This window comes from Microcebus murinus, chromosome 20 (genome assembly GCF_040939455.1).
Source record: "Microcebus murinus isolate Inina chromosome 20, M.murinus_Inina_mat1.0, whole genome shotgun sequence".
Taxonomy (NCBI): domain Eukaryota; kingdom Metazoa; phylum Chordata; class Mammalia; order Primates; family Cheirogaleidae; genus Microcebus; species Microcebus murinus.
Genome location: NC_134123.1, coordinates 24,202,961 through 24,229,044, shown reverse-complemented (window position 1 = coordinate 24,229,044; position 26,084 = coordinate 24,202,961). Strand labels below are relative to the sequence as shown.

General features: G+C 46.7%; 1 protein-coding gene across 3 annotated transcripts in view; it reads left to right on the top strand.

Annotated features, from left to right (window-relative positions):
• The window catches only part of IL34 (interleukin 34), a 57,185-nt gene that overhangs the window by 14,172 nt on the left and 16,929 nt on the right, over positions 1 to 26,084 (top strand). The window contains exon 1 of one of the 3 annotated variants that reach the window (XM_012772443.3): positions 10,456 to 10,593. The exons of the other annotated variants lie outside the window; for them this stretch is intronic. The gene's annotated coding sequence lies outside the window, so the exon portion shown is untranslated. Of the gene's footprint in view, positions 1 to 10,455; positions 10,594 to 26,084 lie in introns of those variants that run through there. 3 annotated transcript variants of the gene reach the window in all.

The window sequence follows — 26,084 nt, the reverse complement described above, 5'->3', positions numbered from 1 at the left end:
CACACAGGGAGGGCCTGGGGAGGCCAAAGGGCAAGGGCCATAGGCTTTCTGACCTCTGAGGAAGTAAAGAAGGCAAACCCACCCATGGCGAGGTGGAATCGCTCCCCTGTAGCCCAGCGGCTGTGGGCTCCAGGCAGAGTGGCCTGCCCTGGCCAGCTCCAGCCTCGGCGTTCAGATGCTGAAGTTGCAGGGTGCTCAGGTCACCCCCTCCAGCGCCAGATCCTCATGGGCCACACCCCCTAAGGCCAGGCCTCCTTTGGCTTCACAGTCAGGCTCTTTAGCTGCACAAAACTGCTGGGCTGGGGGAATGTGGCCCTTTCCTTTTGCCTTCAGACCGTCCCTCTACTGTAGAGTTAATGTGGTTAGAGTTAATGTGGTTGGTTTTGTGGTTAGACGCATTTAAATTCAATACTTGCTCCTTAGCTGTCAAAATCATAGAAACAGAAGCAAAAGACAAAATTTTAAAAAGTATAAATTTATTAAAAAAAAAAAAAAGAAAAAAATAAATTCAATACTTGCTCACTGTGTGACTTTGGGCAAGTTGCTGAACTTTCTGAGTTTTGGTTTCCTCTTCTTTAAAATGAGGGTGAGAATTCCTAGCTTTGGAATTGATGTTGGGAGGGGAGGGGGAATTAAATGATATAAAGTGACTAAAATTAGCTATTATTATTATCCTTTGTCCCTGTAGTTCTTTTATTCCAACTGCGGTAGCGCCAGCTCCGTCCCATGCCCACTGCCAGCATGAATCCAGGTTCTGTGGCCCCCAAAGATCCCCGAAACCTGGCAGCGCCCACTCCGTGGTCACCCCCCAGCTCTAGCTGTTTTTCCCTCATTCTGCCCATTTCCAGTGAGCATCCCCTATGTGCCCACTGGGGGACTGTGTCCCATGGAACATCAGAGCTGAGGTTCCATGGGAGAATCAAGGCAAGAGTGTGTGAAAAGTTAAGGCAAAAAAACCATTGCAAGGACAAAGAAATGTCAAGGTCATTTTTCAGCCAGATGAAAGATTAGATAGTTTGGGGAGAAAAACTATAAAACATGTGAACATTTAGGTCACAACATAATAAGTCCAATTTTTTTTTTTTTTTGAGACAAAGTGTCACTCTCTTGCCTGGCCTTGAGTGCCGTGGTGTCAGCCTAGCTCACAGCAACCTCAAACTCCTGTGCTCAAAGCGATCCTCCCGCCTCAGTTTCCCAGGTAGCTGGGACTACAGGCATGTGCCACGGTGCCCGGCTAATTTTTTTCTATTTTTAGTTGTTTGGCTAATTTCTTTCTATTTATAGTAGAGACAGGGTCTCGCTCTTGCTCAGGCTGGTCTCGAACTCCTGAGCTGAAGCAATCCTCCCGCCTCAGCTTCCCTGAGTGCTAGGATTATAGGCGTGAGACACTGTGTCCGGCTAATAAGTGCATTTTTTATGCATAGCTGCACTGCGTGGAAATGAGAGAACCCCTCTGGGCAGGAAGCATGAAGGAAACTGAGACCAGCGTGGGGAGGGGGCTGCCCTGCTTCGCCTGCCCTGAGGGCCCTTTGCTGGCCTGGATGAGCAGGGATTTAGGTTTTAATGGCCACAAGGACAAGGGACAAAGTTTGGAGCCTACACGAAGCAAGGGAAGTAGAATTGAGACCGCCCCCCCCCCACAATTATACAGCTGAGACTCTCAAAGGTTTAGAACCCCTCCTGAAAGACCAGAAAAAAATTTACCCACTGGCAAAGGGAAGACAAGGAAACTTACTTAATTTGGCCCGGGTCTGGGTTATGGGAGGCCTTTTCTGAAGAATTTTAACTACAGGCCTGCCCTCTTGGATTCAGAAATCAAACTTACCCGACTTACGTGATCCTAGAATCTCTAAGCCAAGAATTGAACGTGAAAGCTATTCCTGATTGCCAAACTCACAGAGGCAGAAAGTGGAACGGTGGTTGCCAGGGGCTGGGGCGCAGTGGGAAGTGGGGAGTTGTTTAATGGGTACAGAGTTTCAGGTTTGAAAAGATGAAAAGGGTTGTGGAGACGACATGAAAGTGTTGATGTTACAGAGTGAGGAGGAGGAGGAGGCTGGGGCGCTGGTGGAACCAGGCTGCCCTCTGCCTCTGCCTTCCTGTTGAGCAGAGAGCTGGTCCTGACTTCCGGGCTGCAGGCCACCAACTCCGGTGACAAATGCTTCTGGAAGTTCTGGAACAACCCTCCTGCCCAGGCTGTGTTCCGTTTTAAGGAATTCACCCTCCTCCACCCATTGGGAAGCGTCGAGCTTCTCTGAGTTTTGGATGCCTCTGTCTTCCCACAGATTCTTGCATGTGGTCTGTGCAAGGGACCCAGGTGAGCGCTAGAAGGGTGGCAAAGCCTCCCCCCCAACCCCCGGAAGGTCCTTGATCCTGGAAGCCTGCTCAGCCCCGCTCCCAGTCCCCAACTCCTCCCCAAGCTCCGTGGGGATGGGGGTGGTGGCTGCATGTCATTCCCTCCTCTGCAGCAACGCTGACAGTTGTCAGCAGGAAAGACAGCCCAGCTCTAGCCGTGACATCCCTGAGTTAATTGCATCTGTTCACACAATGAGGCTCTGAGTTAGGTGCCTGGAATTCAGAGGGGCTGATGTTCTGGCAGAGGAGAGGGCTGTGAAACTCCGAATGAATGAATGATTGTTTCATCACAGTCACGATGGCTGTTAGGAAGCCCAGTTCCCCGTTGCTTTGGAGAGTGTAGCATAGCACAAGTGCCCGGGCGCCAAAACATGAGAGCCCGCCAGCCAGGCTCTGGGAGGGACAGGGATGTCCCCACCAGCATCCTCAGGAGGGCAAGACTTGCACTCAAAATAGATAAGCGTGAGGCCAAACCTTTGCAGGAAAACAGGCCTTGTGTGTCCAAGACTGTCCCCATAGTGGAGACTTAGGAAAAGCTTATCTCCCACACCACGGGCCCCACCCAGTTTGAGGAGGAGTTTCTCAACCCCCATCCTTCGGATGGGTAAAGTGAGGCCTAGAGAAGAAATGAATTTGCCCTCTTGTCCCAAGTCCTGTGGGCACAGACACACAGGGTGCTGGGAAACCTGGTTTGGTTCATTTCCCGACATCCTGTGTGTCCCTGCAGTCTGTCCTCCGCATGCCAAAAACTTCACACAAAGCTGCTCTGTTCCCCAAGAATTTCGTTTTTGCCATTGTTCTCCTCTGGGGACATTCCTGAATTGGTGAAAAAGGGACTGGGTCAGCCCAAGTCCCTGGCAGCGGGTCATCTCTGCTGGGTCTAGATTGAAAAAGTTGGGAGACGGGAAAGAGTCAGGCCAAGTCTGAGCCGTGAGGAAGCTCCCAGCCTGGCGCTGAGACACACGGTCGATGCGCAGGACCCTGTGAGCAGGTTAAAGGCAGAGGAGGACCTGGGGTCTGGGGCTCTGCAGGGCGGCCCCCTTGTGACTGGAGCAACCAGGAGGCTGGCGACCTTCTGTGGCTCTAGGGCCAAAGAGAGGGAGCCTGTGCGTGCACATATGAGTGTTGGATTCTGCTGCTGGTGGGTGGGGCAGGCCTGGCACGGCCAGAATTAGGCTGGGGGGAGAGGGAAGGGCGTTATGCAGGTGCCAAGGGGCTGAGGCCGGTCGGTCATCACGGAGGGGGAGGCTGCAGGGGTGAGGAGCTGGCCCAAGCTACCAAAGTATCACGAGGGCCTTGTCGCGTGGGAGGGACAGACTGTCTGTCCTGTGGGAAGGAGGCTATTCCGAGCCTCTCTGAGGACAGGAGATCCCTCAGGGGGCTCAGAGCAGAAGACCCTTCTCTGTCTCTGCAAATTCAAGTGTCCGTTTGTATGTGGGGTTTTCTGAGTTTTTATTTTATTTTATTTATTATTTTTTTGCCATTGTTTGGGAATTGTTTTTTCTTAGCAAAATCATTTTTTTTTTTTTTTTGAGACAGAGTCTCTCTTTGTTGCCCAGGCTAGAGTGAGGGCTGTGGCGTCAGCCTAGCTCACAGCAACCTCAATCTCCTGGGCTCAAGCAATCCTCCTGCCTCAGCCTCTCGAGTAGCTGGGACTACAGGCATGCGCCACCATGCCCGGCTAATTTTTTCTATATATATTAGTTGGCCAATTCATTTTTTTTTTATTTATAGTAGAGACAGGGTCTCGCTCTTGCTCAGGCTGGTCTCGAACTCCTGACCTTGAGCAATCCGTTCGCCTCGGCCTCCCAGAGTGCTAGGATTACAGGCATAAGCCACCACGCCCGGCCAAGCAAAATCATTTATTGGTGATTTTTAAAAGCCAATTTTTTTTTTTTTTTTTCTGAGTCTGTCTCAGATAAAAGCCTGAAGGATGCAGGGAAGAGCCCTGCACCCTGGGGTGACAGCCTGGCCCCCAGAGCCTGGAGCAGCTGGGAGCAGCTGCAGGTGGCTGTCCCAAGTGCTTGCTGGGTGGAGGAAGCATGGCGTGCAGTGCTGGTGTCAGTGGAAGAGGCCCACAGCCAGGCCCCACGGGGACGCAGAAGGACTGGGCTGGGGACACGAGCCCTAGGTCTGCTGGGTTACAGGCAGATGGTGACCTGGGGCCCCCAGCCCACTGTATGTCCAATTCCCAGCAGGCCCAGGGCCCCCCTGGAGATGCCCAAGCCCTGGACTTCCAGGAGTCCTGGAGGGGACCCTGTGGCCCTGACAGAGGCTTCAGAAACTGGGGGAGATGAGGAGGAAGGAGAGAAAGAATGAGGAGCGGAAGAGGCAGAGAGGGAGGGAAGGAGAGAGCGGGCTGGGGGGTGGACCTCCTGGACCCAGAACACCATGTGCCTAAGTTTCCACACTGTCACACTGGACCTGGGCCCCACCACAAGTCACCTTGTGACAAGCCACCATGGCCCCTCAGGCCACAGCAAAGCTTTGACAGTGGAGGAGGGAGGAGGCCACCAAAATAGAACCTGCCAGGCCAGGAACTTTCCTTGGGCTGTGGCCTCGGTAAACAGGTTTCCGTTAGTCAGCACTTTGGCCTCAGATCTGCTGCCTGGGGTCCCTGGTCCCCAGGCCGGGCATCCAGGCTGCCGAGCCCTGCCTGCCCCTGGGCCTCCAGGACTGGGGGCAGCGCGGGAAGCCAGGCCTGGTCTAATGGCCTTCCTTCTGGGGCCTTTCTTGGAGTTTTTTGGGTTTTTATTTTTTTTTTGAGACAGAGTCTCATTCTGTTGCCTGGGCTAGAGTGCTATGGTGTCAGCCTAGCTGACGGCAACCCCAACTCCTGGGCTCAAGCGATCCTCCTGCCTCAGCCTCCCGAGTAGCTGGGACTACAGACATTCGCCACCATGCCCAACTAATTTTTTCTATATATTTTTAGTTGGCCAATTAATTTCTTTCTATTTTTAATAGAGACGGGGGTCTTGCTCTTGCTCAGGCTGGTTTCGGACTCCTGACCTTGAGTGATCCTTCCACCTCGGCCTCCTAGAGTGCTAGGATTACAGGCATGAGCCACCTCGCTCAGCCCCTTCTTGGAGTTTTTAAGAAACTTTTTTATTGTGATAAAATACATATAACATAAAATTTGCCATTTTAACCATTTTTTAAGGGTACAATTTAGTCACATGAGTATATTCACAGTGTTGTGTAGCCATCACTACTATTTCCAGAACTTTTCATCATCCCAGACAGAAACCTTACCCATTAAATGATAACTCCCATGTCCCCCTCCCCAGGCTCTGGTAACCTTAATTCTGCTTTCTGTCTTTATGAATTTGCCTATTATAGATTACTTTAATTTATTTGCAATTAAAACAAACAGCTTATTGAGGTAAAATCAACATGCAATAAACTGCACAGAAGTGCACAGTTTGCTAAATTTTAATACACATATATATATTTTTTTAGTTGGCCAATTAATTTCTTTCTATTTTTAATAGAGACGGGAGGTTTTGCCCTTGCTCAGGCTGGTTTCGAACTCCTGACTTTGAGTGATCCTCCCGCCTTGGCCTCCTAGAGTGCTAGGATTACAGGCGTGAGCCACCTCGCTCAGCCCCTTCTTGGAGTTTTTAAAAAACTTTTTTATTGTGATAAAATACATATAACATAAAATTTGCCATTTTAACCACACTAGAAAACTTTTTTTTCCCTGTGGGACCACAGTGTTTTATTTCAAAAATAGAATAAAAACTTCAAAAATAAAATGATCCTTTCTAATGTAATGAAAAAATGTGTTTTTTTAAATTGTTTTCTGTTCATGAGTTATATGCAACTTGAAAAATAGTTCTCTTGGCTCCCAAGGTGACGAGATGTGAGAGTTACACATGCTTCACGAGGCCCCGGGCTCAAAACTAGCGTGAGTTAAATACAACTCACATGGCAGTTACAGTGTTAAAAATGCATATCAAAACTAAGATAATGAATATATCAATTAGGGCCAAATTTCCTCATGCCTCTGTGTAATTCCTCCCACCCCACCTTCTACCCTCAACCAACCACTAATCTGCCTCCTGTCACTATAGATTAGTTTGGATTTTTCTAGAGTTTTAAATAAATGGAATTATACAGTATGTACTCTTTCTTTTAAGGGGTTCCTGTCTGGTTTCTTTCGCTCAACTTAATTAGTTTGAGATTCACCTGTGTTGTGTATGTCAATAGCTGATCCTTTTTTATTGCGGAGTAGGATTTTGTCATATGGCTATACCAGAATTTTTTTTAACCTATTCATCTGCCGATGGACATCCAGGTAGTTTCCAGCTTTCATGCGAGTACGTGTTGATCTGGTATTCTACAACCTTGTTGAATTTATTTATTAGCCTTACAGTTTTAGAGAGTCCTTAGGATTTTCTGCATAGGTGATCCTATCAACTGGGAAGAAAGATGGTTTTACATTTTCCTTTCCAACATCCACACCCTTTCCCTGTTTTTCTTGTCTGATGGCACAGAGCAGAGGAGAGGTGGCGAGAGCAGGCATCCTGCCTCTGCCTGTCTTGGAGGAAAGCGTTTGGACTTTCACCATTTGGCTGCTACGTTTTCACAGATGCCTTTTATCAAGTTGAGGGCGTTCCCTTCTATTCATAATTGGTTGAGAGTTTTTATCAGAAATGGACGTTGGATTTTGTTAAAGACTTTTTGTGCATCTACTGAAATGATCGTATGGTTTTTCTTTTTTTTACTTGGTCAACATGGTGGATTACAACGTTTGGTTTTCATATGTGAAACCAACCCTTCATTCCTGGGAGTGCATGTGGATTAGATTAGGATGTGGGGGGCCAGGTGTCGCCAGTGCGGCCGGGGTCCGGTTGCCCGATAAATAAGACCTGGCTTTGGACCCCATCATCTGGTGGCTGCAGGGAGGAGGGAAAGGTCAAGGGTGGGGAGAGCGCAGTGGACCTGTGCCCCCAGGCCCTGAGTAGTCCCGGTGAGCTACCCCCAGGTAAGCCTCAGGCCTAGAGCCTTGCAGGTGGCCCCTGCCCAGCCCTCATGCCTCCTTAGAGCCTTAGTCTCCGCATCTGGGAAAAGGAGCTGGTGTCGGGCTGGAGCGCTTGGGCAGTGAGGAAGGTGGGGTGTGGACCAGCTGAGCCCCCTAAGAGGGGACCCCAAGTGCCAGAGGCTGCCCATGAGGCCAGGGGCACCTGCAGACCTGGTTGGAATCGAGCTTCCTCTCTCTGTAAAATGGAGGTGATGACACCTTCCTCCCAGGGCTGCTGTGTGAAATGTGGACCCCTAAGGACAAACCACCTAAATACGGAGATACAAGCACCAGGTGCCAGTTCCAAACCTCTCAGCCTTCATCTCCTGGTTTGCAGAATGGAGATAATGATACCTCCAGATGTGGCCACAATGATAATTTGGTGTCACTGCACAGATCAAGCGAGCAAGGGAGGGCATGTCAAGTGCCTGGCAGCCGGGAAGTGCTGGGAGATGCTGGGGGACCTCGTTAAGCTCCTGGGGACGGGATGGGACAGCCCCTTCCCTGTGTTCAGTGCAGGGGTGTGTGTCTGAGTGTGGGCTGACGCAGGAGACCGGGAGGCTCAGACCCGGAGCCGGATTGGAACCAGGCGCCCTGGACACTTGAGAGGTTGGCACCTTCCAAATACAACGTGAGTTTCCCTCCCAGGCGACGCCAACCCTGACTCCCCATCCAGGCGTTGGGGCTGAGAGGGCGGCCGGGAGAAGAGGGAAGATGGAACAGCTGAGGAACTTCTGGTGGCTTCTCCCCTCCATCCCCGCCCTGGCCTGTGCCCCGTTTTCTCCCGGCTTCTGGGGGTGCCAAGCCTTTAGACGACCTAGTTCTCCTTCTCTGTTGGAATTTGGGCATCTGGCTCAAATGTCCGGTTCGTTCGCTCAGATCTTACAGAGTTTCCTCCATGCCGAGCCAGTGCCGGGGCTGAGGCCGCCGTGGTGAGACCGGAACCAGGCTCTGTCCCCGAGGAGGCCGCTCCCGTGGGGAGACACGCAGCACAAGTGGGCACAGTTACCACCGCGCCGGAGTGGCCAGTGCCACAGGGGAGGTGACGGGGAATGGCCTGGGTGGTCAGGGGAGAAATGTCTATGCAGGGGAGCTTTGAGCCGACAAGGAGGAGCCAGCTGGGCAAAAATCTACTGTGGAACCTTCTAGGCGGAGGGAAGGCAAAGTCCTTAAGGAGCAGTCAGTGCCGGGACAGCGGGTGGGGCTGGGAGGGGCCCCTTCACAGCCTGCCGGGAAGCTGTGGGGAGTAGCTAGGGTTTGTGCTAAGTGCAGATTCCAAGATTCTTCTGGAAATGAAAAAAACCACTTTATTCTTCCCTCCCTTTCTGTCTTTTGTGATTTGGGGGACCCCTTCTTTAGAAACACATTTGAGAGGCTCTCAGAACTAGAAAGAGCCTGGTGCGCTGACTCAGGTATGTAATCCCAGTAGCTCGGGAGGCAGGAGGGTCGCTTGAAGCTAGAAGTTCGAGACCAGCCTGGGCGACATAGCAATATTCCCGTCTCTACAAAAAATGAAAAAATTAGCCGGGCATGGCCGTGGGTGTCTGTAGTCCCAGCTACTCGGGAGGCTGAGGCAGGAGGATCGCTTGAGCCCAGGAGTTGGAGGCTGCAGTGAACTATGATGACGCCACTGCACTCCAGACTGGGAGACAGAGTGAGAACTCAATGTTGTACCCACTTCCTAGTTGCTCTGAGGTAACAAGGGCTGCAACAGACAGCAGACCCCATGTCCTTCTCCGAGCCCCCTTGGTGGAGATACTGGGGAGGTCAAACCACTTCACGCCCCCACGGGGTCACTGACTGAAGTAGGGGGGCACCTCTGGGCCTCTTTGTCTTCAAGCTGGGACAACTTACTTCATTTAAACAGAGCCCTCCCCCATTCTGCTTTCCTCGCCCCTCACTGGTTTCTCCTTAACTAATCACGTGAAGATAAACCAAGAGGCTGGGTCTGCTTCCGGGGCAGCCGGCCTCAGGCCAATAGGGGCCGCCTGCCACCATCTAGAAATTGGAGTTCTGCGGTCAAAGAACCAGCCGGTCCCTTAGGGTTGTTCCCTATAGCTCTGAGAGTCGCTAAAACTGTGTGATTTACTCACGTCACACAGCAAGTAAATGGCAGAGCCAGGCCCATAAGCCACTCGAAGTCTGAGGGCAGCAAGGGTTGGAGGGTGAGGGGTTGGGGGTGTGCTGACCGAGATACAGAGGCCCCAGGCCCAAGCTATGGTTTCCCAAAAGCTGTGTTCCTAGATCAAGCTCCTAGTCTCTCAGGTAAAGCCCCTTCTGCCTTAATTACTCCAGAGACTTTAGTTTCCTTAATTCCACTTCTTTCCCTCTGTAGTAGAATAATTCACACTAAAGTGTGAAAGATTGTCAGCTGAACACTCTCTCAGAGACAGTGCATTCCAAAAAGAAGATGGCTGTTAACCCCAATAAGTCTCTAACAGGATGGACTTTTTTTTTTTTTTTTTTTAAATCAGAGTCTCATTCTGCTGCCCGGACTAGAGTGCCATGGCGTCAGCCTAGCTCACAGCACCCTCAAACTCCTGGGCTCAAGCGATCCTCCTGCCTCAGCCTCCCGAGTAGCTGGGACTACAGGCATGCGCCACCATGCCCGGCTAATTTTTTCTTTGTATATATATTTTTAGTTGGTCAACTAATTTCTTTCTATTTTTAGTAGAGACGGGGTCTCGCTCTTGCTGAGGCTGGTTTCGAACTCCTGACCTTGAGCGATCCACCCGCCTCGGCCTCCCAGAGTGCTGGGATTACAGGCGTGAGCCACCTCGCCAGGCTGGATGGACTTTTTGACAGGAGGGTAAAGTGAATTGGAACATATATGCACCAAGTGTGAATTGAGAGATTTGTAGGGCTCCCCCACACCCCCATTTCTGCTGGTTGAGAAATGCTGGGTGTCTTCCGCAGGGCCTTCCCACAGCAGGGCCTTCCCACAGCAGGGCCTTCCCACAGCAGGGCCTTCCCACAGCAGGGCCTTCCCACAGCAGGGCCTTCCCACAGCAGGGCCTGTCCAAGGTGTGAGTCATTGGAAGAGCAGGTGACTCAACTAAGGAAATGATTTTGCCAAAAGTGCATTTGTGAAGAGAGGAGACTGGTGGTTTGAACTAAGCTCCCTGGTAAATGGTTTATTGCTCAGAAGAGCAGAGGACTGATTCAGTACATCTCCGTGCCGGTTGCTAAATGGTTGGCATCGCTTGTCGCCCAGGCAGGTTTGTGACATAGATCTGGGGATGCAGGGGCTGGGGAGGGACTCCTGAGGGACGGCTGCCACCCTGGATGGGGCCTTCCCTGGTCTCTGCCCTTGCTGTCCACGTGGCCTTGGGCAAGCCTTGTGCCTTTTCCAAGGCGCAGTTTTCTCACCTGTGAAGCAGCTGGAGTTGGATATTCTAGAAGCTTGTTACAGTGTGGTCTGCAGACTGGCAGCGTCTGCAACATCTGGGAGCTGATTAGAAATGCAGAATCCCAGGCCTTGCCCCAGACCTTCTGAATCACAATGTGTATTTCAGCAAGATTCCGGGTGACTTGTCTGCACAGCAGTCTGAGGAGCCCTGCTCTGGACCAGGCTACTCAAACGTGGTCCTTTTTCCCCAGCGGCCTCAGTATCACCTGCGAGACCAAGTGCGTTAGAAATGCAGGTTGACGGGCTCTGGTCCTACTGAATCGCATCTCTGAGGGTGGGATCTGGTAGCTTGTGGGTTTTTGTTGTGTTGCTGTTTTTCTGAGATAGTGACTTGCTCTGTTGCCTGGGCCGGAGTGCTGTCTCGCTATCATAGCTCACCGCATCTTCAAACTCCTGGGCTCCAGGAATACTCTTAACTCAGCCTCCTAAGTAGCTAGGGCTGCAGGCATGCACCACCATGCCCGGCTAATTTCTAAATGTTTTTCTAGAGATGGCATCTCGCTTTGTTGCCCAGGCTGGTGTCGAATTTCTGGCCTCTAGCGATCCTCCCAAAGCGCTGCGGTTACAGGTGTGTGAGCCACCGCGCCTACCCGCCTAGCCGAGCCTGTGTCTCAGGCTTTCCAGGTGGTGCTAAAAGACAGAGGTTTGAGAAGCTCAGATCTTACATCCAGTGCAGCTGATGGGTGGCCATCACGTGGCTGCTGTGTGCAGGGCTTGTTTTGTGCCGCTTTTGGAAACACTAAAAACACCTGCACTTCACAGCTATTCTGTGATGTTGTTCTGTCCTTATTTTTGCTCTGCAAAAGACAAAACTGGAGTTTAAGGAAGGTTAAGCAAATGGCTCAGTCTTTCTTTTTTTAAATTTTTAATTATGGATACATAATAGTTGTATATCCACTCTCTATCTCACAGTGTATTGCAGTAACAATATTGACGTAAGATATTTCTGGAAAGTGTCAGCTGACATTGAGTAATAAAATTTCTCATAAGGATTTATTACCTGATTATTAATGATAGAGGCTGTTTTGGAACAGGAGCTGGGGTAGATCTTGCAGGTCTTGTTCAAGGCTTAGGAGCTTGCAGATTGCAATTCCTCTTTTACTGATGAGTAATTTTGATTAGATAATACATTCATACAGTTTAACCACCACGTAGAAAATAATTATTGTGAAAAGTTTCCCCACCTGTCTCATAAGTCATCCTCCCCAGGTAACTGCTTTTAGTTTTTTGGATTTAAACTAATTAAAGCTGATCCAGGCCAGGCTCAGTGGCTCACGCCTGTAATCCTAGCACTCTGGGAGGCCGAGGCGGGTGGATTGCTCAAGGTCAGGAGTTCGAGACCAGCCTGAGCAAGAGCGAGACCTCGTCTCTACTAAAAAGATAGAAATTAATTGGCCAACTAAAAATATATAGAAAAAATTAGCCGGGCATGGTGGTGCATGCCTGTAGTCGCAGCTACTTGGGAGGCTGAGGCAGCAGGATCGCTTGAGCCCAGGAGTGTGAGGTTGCTGTGAGCTAGGCTGACGCCACGGCAGTCTAGCCCGGGCAACAAAGTGACACTGTCAAAAACAAACAAAAATAAAATAAAATAAAGCTGATCGTTGGGCAAGCTGAGGAATCTCTGATATATGGCTGTCTTGTGCCTCCCCAAATCTCCAGACTTACGGTGTATGCATTTTTCCACCTCACTTTATCACCCTGACAAAACATCCACCAAATTATGAATTTATTTGGGTTAAGCAAGCATCTTCTTTTAAAGATGCTGTGACAGGTTTCTGAGTTGCCAATCTTTCACACTTTAGGGTAAATTAATACAGTCTCATTATGCAAATATATATATGTATTGTCACTTCTGCTAAACACAACACTTTAGGGTTAATTAATAAGTCTCATTATGCAAATATATATATTGTCACTTCTGCTGAACACAGTTTGCAAAATAGGCTGTTCTGGGCTTGTGTCACTGAAGATATCACACTGTACTCAGGATTTTTCAATCTGCTATCACAGATATTGGTGAGATGGCTAACCTTGTTCAGGTGGCATGTTGCAGGTGCATGTTATGTACGCAGAATAAATTCCCAGAAGCTGGATTGTTAGGTGTCTCCGTTTGTAGTTTGAAGAGAGACTGCCGATTCGTTCTCCATAAGGTTAGTACCAGTTTGTTCTGTCAGCTTTGGATGAAAAATTACTGTTTTCCCACATCATTGCCAACCCATTAAATTGTCAGATCTTTGGACGTTTACCAATCTGATAGGTGGAAAACAGTGACTCAATATCATCTTAATTTAAATTTGTTATGAAAAGTTTAAAGTTTATAATATGTTTAAGGACTGTTTGTATTTCTCTATGGCTGTCTTACTCCTACTGTTTGCTTATTTTAAAGATTAAATTGTTGACTTTTTCTTTCTATGAGCTGTTTATATGTGAGGGGATTAGTCTCTTGCCTTTGATACCAGTTGCATTCGGTTTAGTGTTTCTCTTTTAATTCGTTGATTTTTTTGTTTGTTTGTTTGGTATGCACAAGTTTTTAACTTTATGCAAATTTATCAGTCTTTTATGGCTTCTGAATATTGAATCATAGGTACAAAAACCTTCCGACTTTAAGGTAACAGGATGTGTTCTATGTTTTCTTCTATTTTACATTCAAATTGTAATTCATTTGGAATTTATCCTGATGTATGCACCAAGCATATTTTTTTCCCAGATGACTATCTTTCCTCTGCTAAATTGAGAAGCTATTTTATCACAAGCTGTTTGTGATAAGCTCTCCCCATATGTATTTGGGTCTTTTTCAGAACTTACTGTTTTCTATTGGTTTCTCTGTTTGTTCATGTTCATTCAAGTTCCCACTGTTTATTAATATTTATAATATTTGAAAAATATATTTAGTATGTAGAAGGGATGCTGTTCTTATGCTTTGAGCCCTTTCAAGCTATTCTTGTTTTTTCATTTTAGCTTTAAAACCTAATGTCTGATGACACAAACACACATGGTGGTGTTTTTATTGGAATTGCTTTAATAAAAATCAAAGTGTAATACACATACAGAAACATGAATAAATTGTAAGCTACAGTTTAGTGAGTTGATAACAAAGTGAACACACTCTGGTAACTGTTACTTAGATTTACCAGCCTGTAGAAGCCCCTCTCGCTATTCCACCCTCTTTCTGAAAGATAATCATGTTACTTTCATTTCTGAAGTCATAGATTGGTTTCACATGCTTTTTTTTTTTTTTTTTTTTTGAGACAGTGTCTCACTCTGTTGCCCAGGCTAGAGTGAGTGCCGTGGTGTCGGCCTAGCTCACAGCAACCTCCAACTCCTGGGCTGAAGCCATCCTACTGCCTCAGCCTCCCGAGTAGCTGGGACTACAGGCAGGAGCCACCATGCCCGGCTAATTTTTTGTATATATATTTTTCGTTGCTCAATTAATTTCTTTCTATTTTTAGTGGAGACGGGGTCTCACTCAGACTGGTTTTGAACTCCTGACCTTGAGCAATCCTCCCGCCTCAGCCTCCCAGAGTGCTAGGATTACAGGCGTGAGCCACGCCCGGCCTGCATGCTTTCTTTTTTTTTTTTTTTTTTTTAAACCCTAACTTTATATATGTGCATTCTTTTTATAGAAATGTTTGCCCATGCACATTTCTGTGTGATACTTAGGAGAAAAATTGCCGGGCCGTGGTATGTGCATATATTCAACTTTAGAAAATAGTGCCAGTCTGTCTTCCAAATAGATGTGTAACAATTTACTGTCCTTCTAGAAATGTCTGACAATTCTGTTTATATTCTTGCAACACTTTGATTTGTTAGTCTTTTTAATTTTGTTCATTCTGGTGTGTGTGTGGTGGTAATGTGGTTTTGATTTTCACATGGCTAATGGGGTTAAATACCTTTATTATATGTTTGTCAACCATGTAAATATCATTTTTTGTTTAATGCATTGGGATTGCTTTAAATTGATACGTTAACTTAAGAGAATGGACGTATTTATGATAAATCTTCCTATCCAAGAATGTATCTTTCTGTTTGTTTAAATCCTCTGTGTCCTTCAGTATTGATTGGTTTTTTAGTATATATCTTGCATATTTCTTTTTTTTCCTTTTTTCTCTTTACTTTTATTTTTACGCCATCTATGAACCAGAATTGCATATTTCTTGATACATTTATTTCTAGGTATTTTATCTTTTTTGTGGCTATAGCAAATAGAGTCTTTTCTAACTGGCTATTTATAGTTTTTTGTTATGTTGGACACTCTGGGGTTATTATCATATCTGTAAGTGGAAATAATTTTATTTCCTCCTATTCAATTCTTCTATCTCTAATTTATTTTATTTTATTTTTTTTGAGACAGAGTCTCATTTTGTTGCCCAGGCTAGAGTGAGTGCCATGGCGTCAGCCTAGCTCACAGCAACCTCAAACTCCTGGGCTCAAGCAATCCTGCTGCCTCAGCCTCCCGAGTAGCTGGGACTACAAGCATGCGCCACCATGCCCGGCTAATTTTTTCTCTCTATATTAGTTGGCCAATTAATTTCTTTCTATTTATGGTAGAGACAGGGTCTTGCTCTTGCTCAGGCTGGTTTCAAACTCCTGAACTCGAGCAATCCGCCCGCCTCGGCCTCCCAGAGTGCTAGGATTACAGGCATGAGCTACCACGCCTGGCCTCTCATTTCTTTTGCTTATGTAATTGCATCGGATGGGACCTCCCATGCAAAGACAGTGAGCACACTCATATCGTTCTTGTCTGTAGTGGGAATGCTTCCAGTGATTCCAAGTTAAACAAAATGCTGGCCTTCATTTGAGATGGATATATTTTATCATGTGAAGGAATTATCCACCAATTCCTACTTTAATGGATTTTTATCAGGAAAAGAGTGTTGAATTTTGTCAAATGCTCATTCAACATCTATAGGTCTCCTAGGATCTATTACAGTCAACCCTTGGTATCCTTGAGGAATTGGTTCCAGGACGCCCCCATGGATACCAAAATCTGAGGACGCTCAAGTCCCTTATATAGTATAAAATGATGTAGTATTTGCATATAACCTATGCACATCCTGCTGTATCCTTTAAATCATCTCTAAATTACTAATACGTAATACGGTGTAATGGAGATGCTGTGTAAATAGTTGTCATACTGTCTTGTTTGGGGTATAACGAGAAAAAAGTCTGTATGTGTTCAGTACAGACTTGATCACCATAGGCCCAACTACTTTTTTTTTTTTTTTTTTTTTGAGACAGAGTCTCGCTTTGTTGTCCAGGCTAGAGTGAGTGCCGTGGTGTCAGCCTAGCTCACAGCAACCTCAAACTTTGGGCTCGAGCAATCCTTCTGCCTCAGCCTCCCCAGTAGCTGGGGAGGTAGCTTTCTGTAGCCCAGACACTTAGAAAAGGAGACTTTTAAAAAACTTTTTCATTATTTTCATGGTGGTACAGGCATGCACCACCATGCCCGGCTAATTTTTTCTATATATATCAGTTGGCCAATTTCTTTCTATTTATGGTAGAGATGGGTCTCGCTCTTCTTCCGGCTGGTTTCAAACTCCTGACCTCAAGCTATCCACCTGCCTCGGCCTCCCAGAGTGGTAGGCCAACTACTTTTTTGATCTGTGGTTAATGGGATCTGCAGATGTGGAATCGAAGGATACAGAGGGCTGACTGTGTAGTGTTATATAAGGAAGTTTTCTGATATTGAACCATCCTTGCAGTCTTGCAAGTATACATGGTTTGGGGACATACAGCCAGTACCTATAGGCTTCATTCTCCCTTTCCTCAAGTGAGGAATCATTGGTTTGATTCTTTTCCAGGGAACCCAGCCCAAACTCCTTCCTGGTGTGATTGGGCAATAGGAACTGGGGTTTCCCACCGAGTTAAGAAAAAACTGCGTGTTTCTGATGTAAGCCTTTTCCAGTTTAGCTCTGTTATTGTTTTTGTTAACTTAAAACAAAACATATTAAAACCTCACAAAGTAAAACCAAAGAATCTTTATCCTGTTAAATTCAGTTTTGTTTATGTAATGTTTTGGAGGATGTCCCAGTGGCCTTTTAGACCTTCTGGGCTATTATAAAATTTAATTTGGGACTCACTGCCCTAATGTTTCCCAAGAAGGGTAAAAAAAAAAAAAAAATAGTTAAAAGGGCCTGGGTCGTGAATAAAGAAAAACCCTTGGGTTCTTAGTGACTGCAGGATGTGTCATCCAGTCCAGTGAAGCAGGTATCGTGTGGCAGGGCAGCCCCATGGTTAAGACAATGGCCTCTGGGCCGGGTGGGGCTGAACTCCCTACTCCGCAGTTACTGCTGTGTGACCTTAGATAGGTTACCTCGCCTCTCTGGTCTGGTCCTCAGAGTCCTCATCAATAGGAGAAGATAATAGTAGCTCCCAGCTGCTGGTCTTGTGAGAATTCAATGAATTAAGGTACGGAAAGTTCCTTGGTACATAGTAAGCGTCACATAAATGGTGAGGAGCCTTCCTGGTGATTAGGACTTCCAGTAAGGATTGGGCCAGATGGTCTCCATATTTGGGGTTCCTTCCTGACCTTCACTGACCCTAATTCTCATGGAAGTATCTGCAAGGGGCGCTTGGACCAATGATGAGCCAGTTTTCAAGGGTGGAGACTTCTACCATGAAGGAAAATAATGAAAAAGTTTTTTTTAAAAGTCTCCTAAGTGTCTGGGCTACAGAAAGCAAAGCATTGGAGCTAGAAACCCCTTCAGGTTGGCATTGCGGGTTCAGGGGAAGAAGGGGGGTGCTGATGCTCTTGGGGCATGCCTAGGCTGTCCTTCAGGCTTTCATTCCGGGGGTTGCAGCCCCCTCAGACGTGGGCCGGTTTGCTTTCAAATGGTGCATTTGCAAAGTGGGTCTCTTGGGCAGTGCTGCCTGTAGACCACAAGGTATTGATGTTTGAGAGGGTGAAGGGGGCATTTTTGCCGTGGGCAGGAGGGACAGTTTTGCATGGTGGGAGAAGAGCCACCGGGATGGGGCTGGCTGGGCGGTGCCCAGGTCTTCCCACTCCTGTGAATTCTGAGCAGCCTTGGGCTGGTTCCTCCAGGGGTTCTGTCGCCTGAGCCAGGTTGGAGCCTTCATCACCAACTTGTTTGCAGTTACCTTTTTTCCATGGTTAAAACTGGAGTATAATTTACTTAAAATGCACAGATCCTAAATGTTCAATTTGGTGGTCGATTAGTTTCCTAGGCCTTCCGTAACAAAGTACCAGAAACTTGGCTTGAAACAACAAAAATGTGTTCTCGCACAGATCCAGAGGCTAGAAATCCAAAATCAAGGTGGTCGCCAAGTCCATGAGCTCTTTGAAGGCTCTGGGGGAACATCTTCCCCTGCCGCTTCTAGAGCTTGTGTTCTGTCAGTGGTGCTCCTTGGCTTGTGTACATGTCACTCCAGTCTCTGTCTCAGTCATCAGATGGTCTCCCCGTGTGTCTCTGTTTTCTCTTCTTGTAAGGACACCAGTCATTGGATTAAGCTCTCTCCTAATCTAGTATGATCTCACTGTAATTTAACTACCTGGATCTGCAAAGACTCTTTCCAAATAAGGTCGTATTCTGAGATTCCTGGTAGACGTAATTGGGGTGGGGGTACTATTCAACCCAGGACAGATGTTTTCTGACAACTGTGCGTACCCAGGTGACCACCGCTCCAGTCAAGAGACAGAACATTTCCAATTTCCTAGAAAGTTCCCTCCTGACCCTTTCTAGTCACTTCCGATCATCACCCCCCCACCCCCAGACAACCTCAGTCGTGATTCCTATCTCGTAGATTAGCCCTTGAGTTTGAGTGGATGGAATTACACAGCAAGTGCTCTTTTGTGCCTGGCTGCTTTTGCTCACAATAACTTTTTTGAGATTCAGCCACGCTACCACGCCGATCACTAGTTTGCTCAATTACTGCCGAGTAATATTCCTCTGTGTGATTATAGCACAGTTTTACATCCAGTCATCTGTTGGTGGGTATTTGTGCTGTTTTCAGTTTCTGAGTATGGGTGTTATTCATGATATGAGTATAGCAGCCGTGCACGCTGCTGGTCGTCCTTTTTGTGGACATACGGTTTGATTTTTCTAGGCTGGATGCTAGGGGTGGGATTGCTCGGTGCTAGGGCCAGTGTACATTTAGCTGTTTGGGAATTGCCAGTCTTTCCCAACGTGATTGTTCCAAGTTACACTCCCAGGGGCAGCATGGAGGGTTCCAGTTGCTTCACATCCTTGTGAACTCAGATGGCTATTTTCCTGGGGATAGTTATTTTCTTTGATCCGTGGAGAGGATAAGCCCTCTGCAGAGGTTTCTGTCCCCAGAGCTCGCAAGCTAAACACCCTCAGGCTACTGACTTTGACTCCCTGCTCCTTTCTGCTTTGTTTGGTTTTCCTTTTTATCCTGCTGCTCTTGGGAAGCTTTGGACACAAAGCCCTGCTGGAGTCCCTTTGTCTGCTGTCTCCTTTGTCAGAGAACTGCACCCGGATGACTCTCCCACTCTCTTCTTCCATGCTGTAGTCTTCCTGCTAGTCGCAGGTCACATGTTGGAGGTCAGAGGTCAGAAGTTAGAGCCCTTCAGAAAGACATCAGTAGCTTCCTTGAAGCAGGAGCTATTTAGAGCATTCAAGGGTCCCAGTGACCAGTCCCAAACTGGGTAGGTTGGTTTCCTCTTTCCTTCCTTCCCTCCTCCTTTTCTTCCTTCCTTTCACACTCATTTTCATTACCCACCTCTCTTGATGGTGCAACAGCAATAAAGGCAGTAATTCAAAATTAAAAGAAAAAGCTTAAGTTTTCCAAAACTGGACAGGCACGGTGGCTCACGCCTGTAATCCCAGCACTCTAGGAGGCTGAGGTAGGAGGATTGCTTGAGCTCAGGAGTTCGAGACCAGTCTGAGCAAGAGCGAGACCCCGTCCTCTACTAAAAATAGAAAGAAATTAGCCAAACGACTAAACGTAGAAAAACATTAGCAGGGCATGGTGGCACGTGCCTGTAGTCCCAGCTACTCAGGAGGCTGAGGCAGGAGGATCGCTTGAGCCCAGGAGTTTGAGGTTGCTGTGCACGGCACTCTAGCCCGGGCAACAGAGTGAGACTCTGTCTCAAAAAAAAAAAAAAAAAGAAAAAAAAAATTTCCAAACCCCATTTTACCGTTATCAGTAATAATGAATGATACCCAGGTAGTGTGTTCCGTGCGCCAGCTCATGTCCTTAGCTTCCTGTATATAGAAACCCAGTAAATCCTCGCAAAAAGCCCCTTGAGGTCACAATTCTGTATCGAGCCCATTTTACAGATGAGGAACTGGAAGTAGGAAGAAGGTTCTCACCTGTCCAAGGTCAGGTGGAGCCAGAATTTGAACCCAGGCAGGCTAACTTCAGAGACTGTATCTTAGACTCTACACATTTTCCTTAGGGTCATTCACATTTTAGAAAGGTAACCACGTTTATTTAAACAGGATTCCCATCATCTTAGTGTTTTAGGGAAAAAAATAAAAAGGAAGCTTTATATCACTATTATAAATGAAAGATTCACCCTGTTTTCCATATATAGATGCTAACCATAAAAATGAATATTCTGGTAATTACATAGCATTATCCTAAATAGCACCTATTGTTCCTTCCCCAGGTTTTTTTTTTTTTTTTTTTTTTGACGCAGAGTCTCACTTTGTTGCCCCGGTTAGAGTGCTGTGGCATCAGCCTAGCTCACAGCAACCTCAAACTCTTGGGCTCAAGTGATCCTCCTGCCTTAGCCTTCCGAGTAGCTGAGACTACAGGCGTGTGCCACCATGCCCAGCTAATTTTTTGTATATATTAGTTGGCCAATTAATTTCTTTCTATTTATAGTAGAGACGGGGTCTCGCTCTTGCTCAGGCTAGTTTCGAACTCCTGACCTTGAGCAATCCGCCCGCCTCGGCCTCCCAGAGAGCTAGGATTACAGGCGTGAGCCACCGCGCCCGGCCTTTGTTTGTTTTTTGAGACACAGTCTGGCTCTGTTGCCTGGGCTAGAGTGCCGTGGCATCAGTCTACCTCACAGCAACCTCAAACTCCTGGGCTCAAGCGATCCTTCCCTCTCAGCCTCCCGAGGAGCTGGGACTACAAGCACACACCACCATGCCCGGCTAATTTTTATTTTTTTATATATATTTTAGTTGTCCAGCTAATTTCTATTTTTTTTTTTTTTTTTAGTAGAAACAGGGTCTCTCGCTCTTGCTCAGGCTGGTCTCAAACTCCTGAGCTCAAACAATCCTCCCACCTGGTCTCCCAGAGTGCTAGGATTACAGGCGTAAACTACCATGTCTGGCCTTATCTGTCTTTTTGACTATGGTCACCCTAGTTGGTATGGAGTGGTTTTGATTTGCCTCCTATCGTGGTTTTGATTGGCATTTCCATGACAACTAATGGTGGCTGACTATCATGTGCTTATTGGCCATTTGTATTGGGTGTTTTGTTTCTTTTTCAGACAGGGTCTTGCTCTGTCATCTGGTCTAGAGTGCAACAGCATCATCCTAGCTCACTGCAACCTCCAACTCCTAGGCTTAAGTGATCTTCCACCTCAGCCTCCCAAATGCCAGGATTACAGGCACCAGCCCCTACACCAGCCACGAAGTTATATTTTAAATCAGGCTTATTGAAGTATAATTGATGTAAATGTCACTGTCTAAGGGTATAGATAGGAGGATCACTTGAGGCTAGGAATTTGAGACCAGACTGGGCAACATAGCAAGACCCTATCTCTACAAAATAGTAAAAAATAAATTTAAAAAAAAATTGGGATGCTATTAGGCTGCTGTGGCTTCCATGCTTCAAGTTCCTACAGAAGCAAACTGAAGCCCACTGTGGACAGTATAATGAAACCAGTGACTTTACCAATCAGAAATCGCCACCAACCTCTCACTAAGGTCTTCTGACTCTAACCAATCAAACGTATTTCCTTTATCTTACTTTCACTTCAGCCTGTTCAAGTTTGCTATCCACACAGCTGCACAGAAGTTCTCTGTTACCTCTTCTGGTACTGAGTGCTTTTCAATCATTCCTTGCTCAAAAACACTTTTCTAACTTTACCTTACTTTCTGATAAAATCTCTCTTTTAGGGAGGGGGGTACGGAGACAGAATCTCACTCTGTTACCTTGGCTGGAGTGCAGTGGCATCAACCTCCAACTTCTGGGCTCAAGCGATCCTCCTGCCTCAGCCTCCCAAGTAGCTGGAACTACAGGCACACACCGCCACACCCAGCTAATTACTTCCTACTTTTTAGTAGAGAGGGGCATCTTGCTTTTGCCCAAGCGGGTCACTCAAGCGATCCTCCCAGAGTGCCAGGATTACAGGCATGACCTACCTCGCCCAGCCCTGATCAAGTCTTCGCCCAAGAGGCAAGCAGAGGCAGTAGTCTATCAACAGCTTTGCCAAGATGTCCGATACGGAAGAAATATTGTTCCTCCTACACATGGCCTCTCTCGGAAATCAGATCATCTCCAGGCCTGTGTGATTTATTCTCAAATGCCTGCCTCTCACACAGGATTGGCTGGCTTCTCAATGCACTGCCCTTGCTCGTATGACCCGAAGGCATTAATGATGCTAATCAAGGCCAACCCCTGGGTCCAAACACCCGAAGCAGCACCTACATTTTTGGGGGGTGCCACCTGTCTGTGATCAGCATCAGCACATTTGGGAAGCTTGGTGATATGCCACATCCTGGGGGGCATCTCCCAAGCCGCAGCGTTATCTCAGATGAGGCAAAACATTACAATCCGCCCCAGCACTTACGGGTGTCAGAATCACCAAAACAAGAAGGCGCCCTACTCAGCATTTCCTAACTTCGAGTCAGGTGTCTACCCCAAGACTGTTGGACTCCACACATTTACCTATACTGAGATGGATTGCTCTGTATTCATTCGCCTTTTTTACTTCAATTTATTTGTAAAGAAAACTTTATAACACTTTCATAAAAACAGTTTTCACTTGTCCAGCTGAGAGGGCAATTTCAAGGAAAAAACTAAACAATGTTGAAAAATCCTGGTGAGACAGTTTTGCCTGCTAAAGGCTCAGAGCCAGGGACCTGCTCTCTCATTTTTGGAAAAAGGAGCCTGGCAAGGGTTAAAGAGGTGTTTAAAATGTATTTGCAACAAGCTTAGCTTTTCTCCTAGACCAGTAATTCTCAATAGGGGGCGATTGGGGCCCATGGGGGACATTTGGCAATGGGTGGAGATAGTTTTGGTTGCCACAAGTGGGGGTGGGGATGTTTCTGGCATTGTCTAGAGCACAGAGGCCAGTGGTGCTGCTAAACCCCCTACAAGGCACAGGACAGCTCCCCCACCACAAAGAATTTTCTGGCCCCAAATGTCAATAGTGCCAAGGTTGAGAAACCCTGTCCTAGAGAAATAAGAAAGAGGTTCAGAAAGAACTGGAAAGTAATTTCCTCACTTGGGGATTCAACGCCATGAACTGCAGGATCCAGGTACCATATACCACCACGTCAACCAGGGCCCAGGAGCTGCACTTCGAGAAGATTGTCTAAATGATGGGATGACGTGGAATCCATGGACGACCACCGCCATGGTCCTAAACAAATGCTGTTATCTGTAAGCTCGTCTCTAAGAAGTCCACAGGCCCAGCAGCAGTACTAATGAAGCCACATTGGACACTGTCCTTACAGTCAACATTTATTAAGCACCTACTATGTGTAGGCACTGCACTGGGGACTTATAAATCGTGATTCCAGTAAGAGGGACATAAGCCAGTGGGGGAGGCTAAAAGGTAAATAAATGACAAAACAGTATCATGGGAAAGGACATGCAGTGTAGGGAGGATGGGAACCCTCTGATCGGGGTCCAGAGGTCACAGGGGGTCAGTGGACAGGAAAGTGTCCCCAGGGAGGCAATGACCCCAGTTCTTAAATCTCCCAGGGAGCTCTCTGGTTGGAAGCAGAGCTAATTTAAAAGCCACCCAGGGCTTCTGGCAGAGTGCACGGATCCAAACACTTTTAACACTCATTTGTAATATGCAGAAAAATCCAGAAATACACCCTAAGATAAATTTAAGGAAGAAAAAAAGCTGTATGCCTAGAATATCCATTGCATTGCTGTTTACACTGCAAAGAAAAAAAAAAAAACAAACTGGAAACAACCTAAATGCCAAACCACAGAAAAGCAGTTAGCAAAATCTGAGAACTAACTGGTATTTATTGAGTGCTGACCACTCGCCAATTGCTTTACAGTGTAGCAAAAGGATTATACCTTTTTCTCCTTGTGGCAACTGTGAGAATTAATCCTCTCAGTCCCTGAGAAAAGTCAGACTTGGGGAAGATGGCGAACAAGGCTTCCTGACCAACGCCGTGGAAACTACTGGACACGTATGTGCACGCGTGCATATGAATTTTTTTCCACGGGTATGTATTTAGTGAAAAATACATATATATAAAAATTTAATGTCACCCTCACCCCTTACCACATACAAAAATTAACTTAACATGGATCATTGACTTTACTGTAAAACCTAAAATTACAAAACTTCTAGGAGAAAACCTAGGAGTGGCTAGGCATGGTGGCTCACACCTGTAATCCTAGTACTTTGGGAAGATGAGGCAGGACAATCGCTTGAGGCCAGGTGTTCGAGACCAGCCTGGGCAATATAGGAAGACCTTGTCTCAAAAAATCTTTGTTACTTTGAGTTAGGCAAAATTTTCTTAGCTATGATATCAAAAGAACAAACCATTTTGAAAACTGGGGAAAGGGCCAGGCCTGGTAGCTCACGCCTGTAATCCTAGCACTCTGGGAGGCTAAGGCAGGAGGATCGCTCAACGTCAGGAGTTCGAAACCAGCCTGAGCAAGAACAAGACCACGTCTCTACTAAAAATAGAAAGAAATTAATTGGCCTATTAAAAATATATAGAAAAGGCCGGGCGCGGTGGCTCACGCCTGTAATCCTAGCTCTTTGGGAGGCCGAGGCGGGCGGATCGCTCGAGGTCAGGAGTTCGAAACCAGCCTGAGCAAGAGCGAGACCTCGTCTCTACTATAAATAGAAAGAAATAAATTGGCCAGCTAACATATATAGAAAAAAAAATTAGCCGGGCATGGTGGCGTGTGCCTGTAGTCCCAGCTACTCGGGAGGCTGAGGCAGGAGGATCGCTTGAGCCCAGGAGTTTGAGGTTGCTGTGAGCTAGGCTGACGCCATGGCACTCACTCTAGCCTGGGCAACAAAGCGAGACTCTGTCTCAAAAAAAAATAAAATGAAAAAAAAAAACAAAAAAAAACAAAGACAGATAATAGCAAGCATTGAGGAGGAAGTGAAGAAATTGGAACTCTCATGCTCTGCTGGTGGGAATGCAAAATGGTGCAGCTGCTTTCGAAAGTGGCCTGGCGGTTTCTCAAGAAGTTAAACACAGAGTTACCATACTACTTGGCAATTCCATTCCTAGGTATGTACCCAAGAGAGTCGAAAACATATGTCCAGGCTGAGCACAGTGGCTCTAACCTGTAATCCTAGCACTTTGAGAGGCTAAGGTGGGAAGATTGCTTGAGCCCAGGAGCTCAAGTTTACATACAGCTATGATTGTTGCCAGACCCTGTCTCGAAAATAAATACATGCAATAAAATGTATGTCCACACAAAACTTGTGTATGAATGTTTGTAGCAGTATTATTCATAATAGCCAAAAAAGTGAAAATGACTGAAATGTTCATGAACTGATAAATGGACAAAGGAAATGTGGTATATTCATGCAATGGAGCATTGTTTGACAATAACAGGAACGAAGTATGGATACATGCTATGTGACACATGCTACGTTTTAGTTTGCTTGGGCAGCCATGATAAAACACCACAGATTGGATGGCTTAAACAACCGAAATTTGTTTTCTCACAGTTCTGTAAGTATGAGATCAGGGTGCCAGCATGGTTGGTTTCTGGTGAGGGCTCTCCCTGTGGGTTGCAGACGGCCACCTTCTCAGTGTGTGTTCACATGACCTCCTCTTTGTATAAACACAGAAGAGTGGGGGAGCTTTCTGATGTCTCTTCTTTTTTTAAAATTTTATTTATGTAATTACTCCTTCATTTTCTAACTTTTTATTTTTGTACTCATTGAAGCTTTTGAGAATGAGGTCTCATAAGGGCACTAATCCTACTATGAGGACCCCACCCTTGTGACCTCATCTAACCCTAATTACCTCCCAGTGGTCTCTTCTGCAAATACCCCCACATTAGGGGTTAGAGCTTCAACATACGAATTTCGGAGGGATATAAACATTCAGTTCATAACGTCTTACAGGATGAATGAGCCCTTGGAGATATTCTAAGTAAAAGAAGCCAGTCATAATGGATCACATATTCTGTGATTCC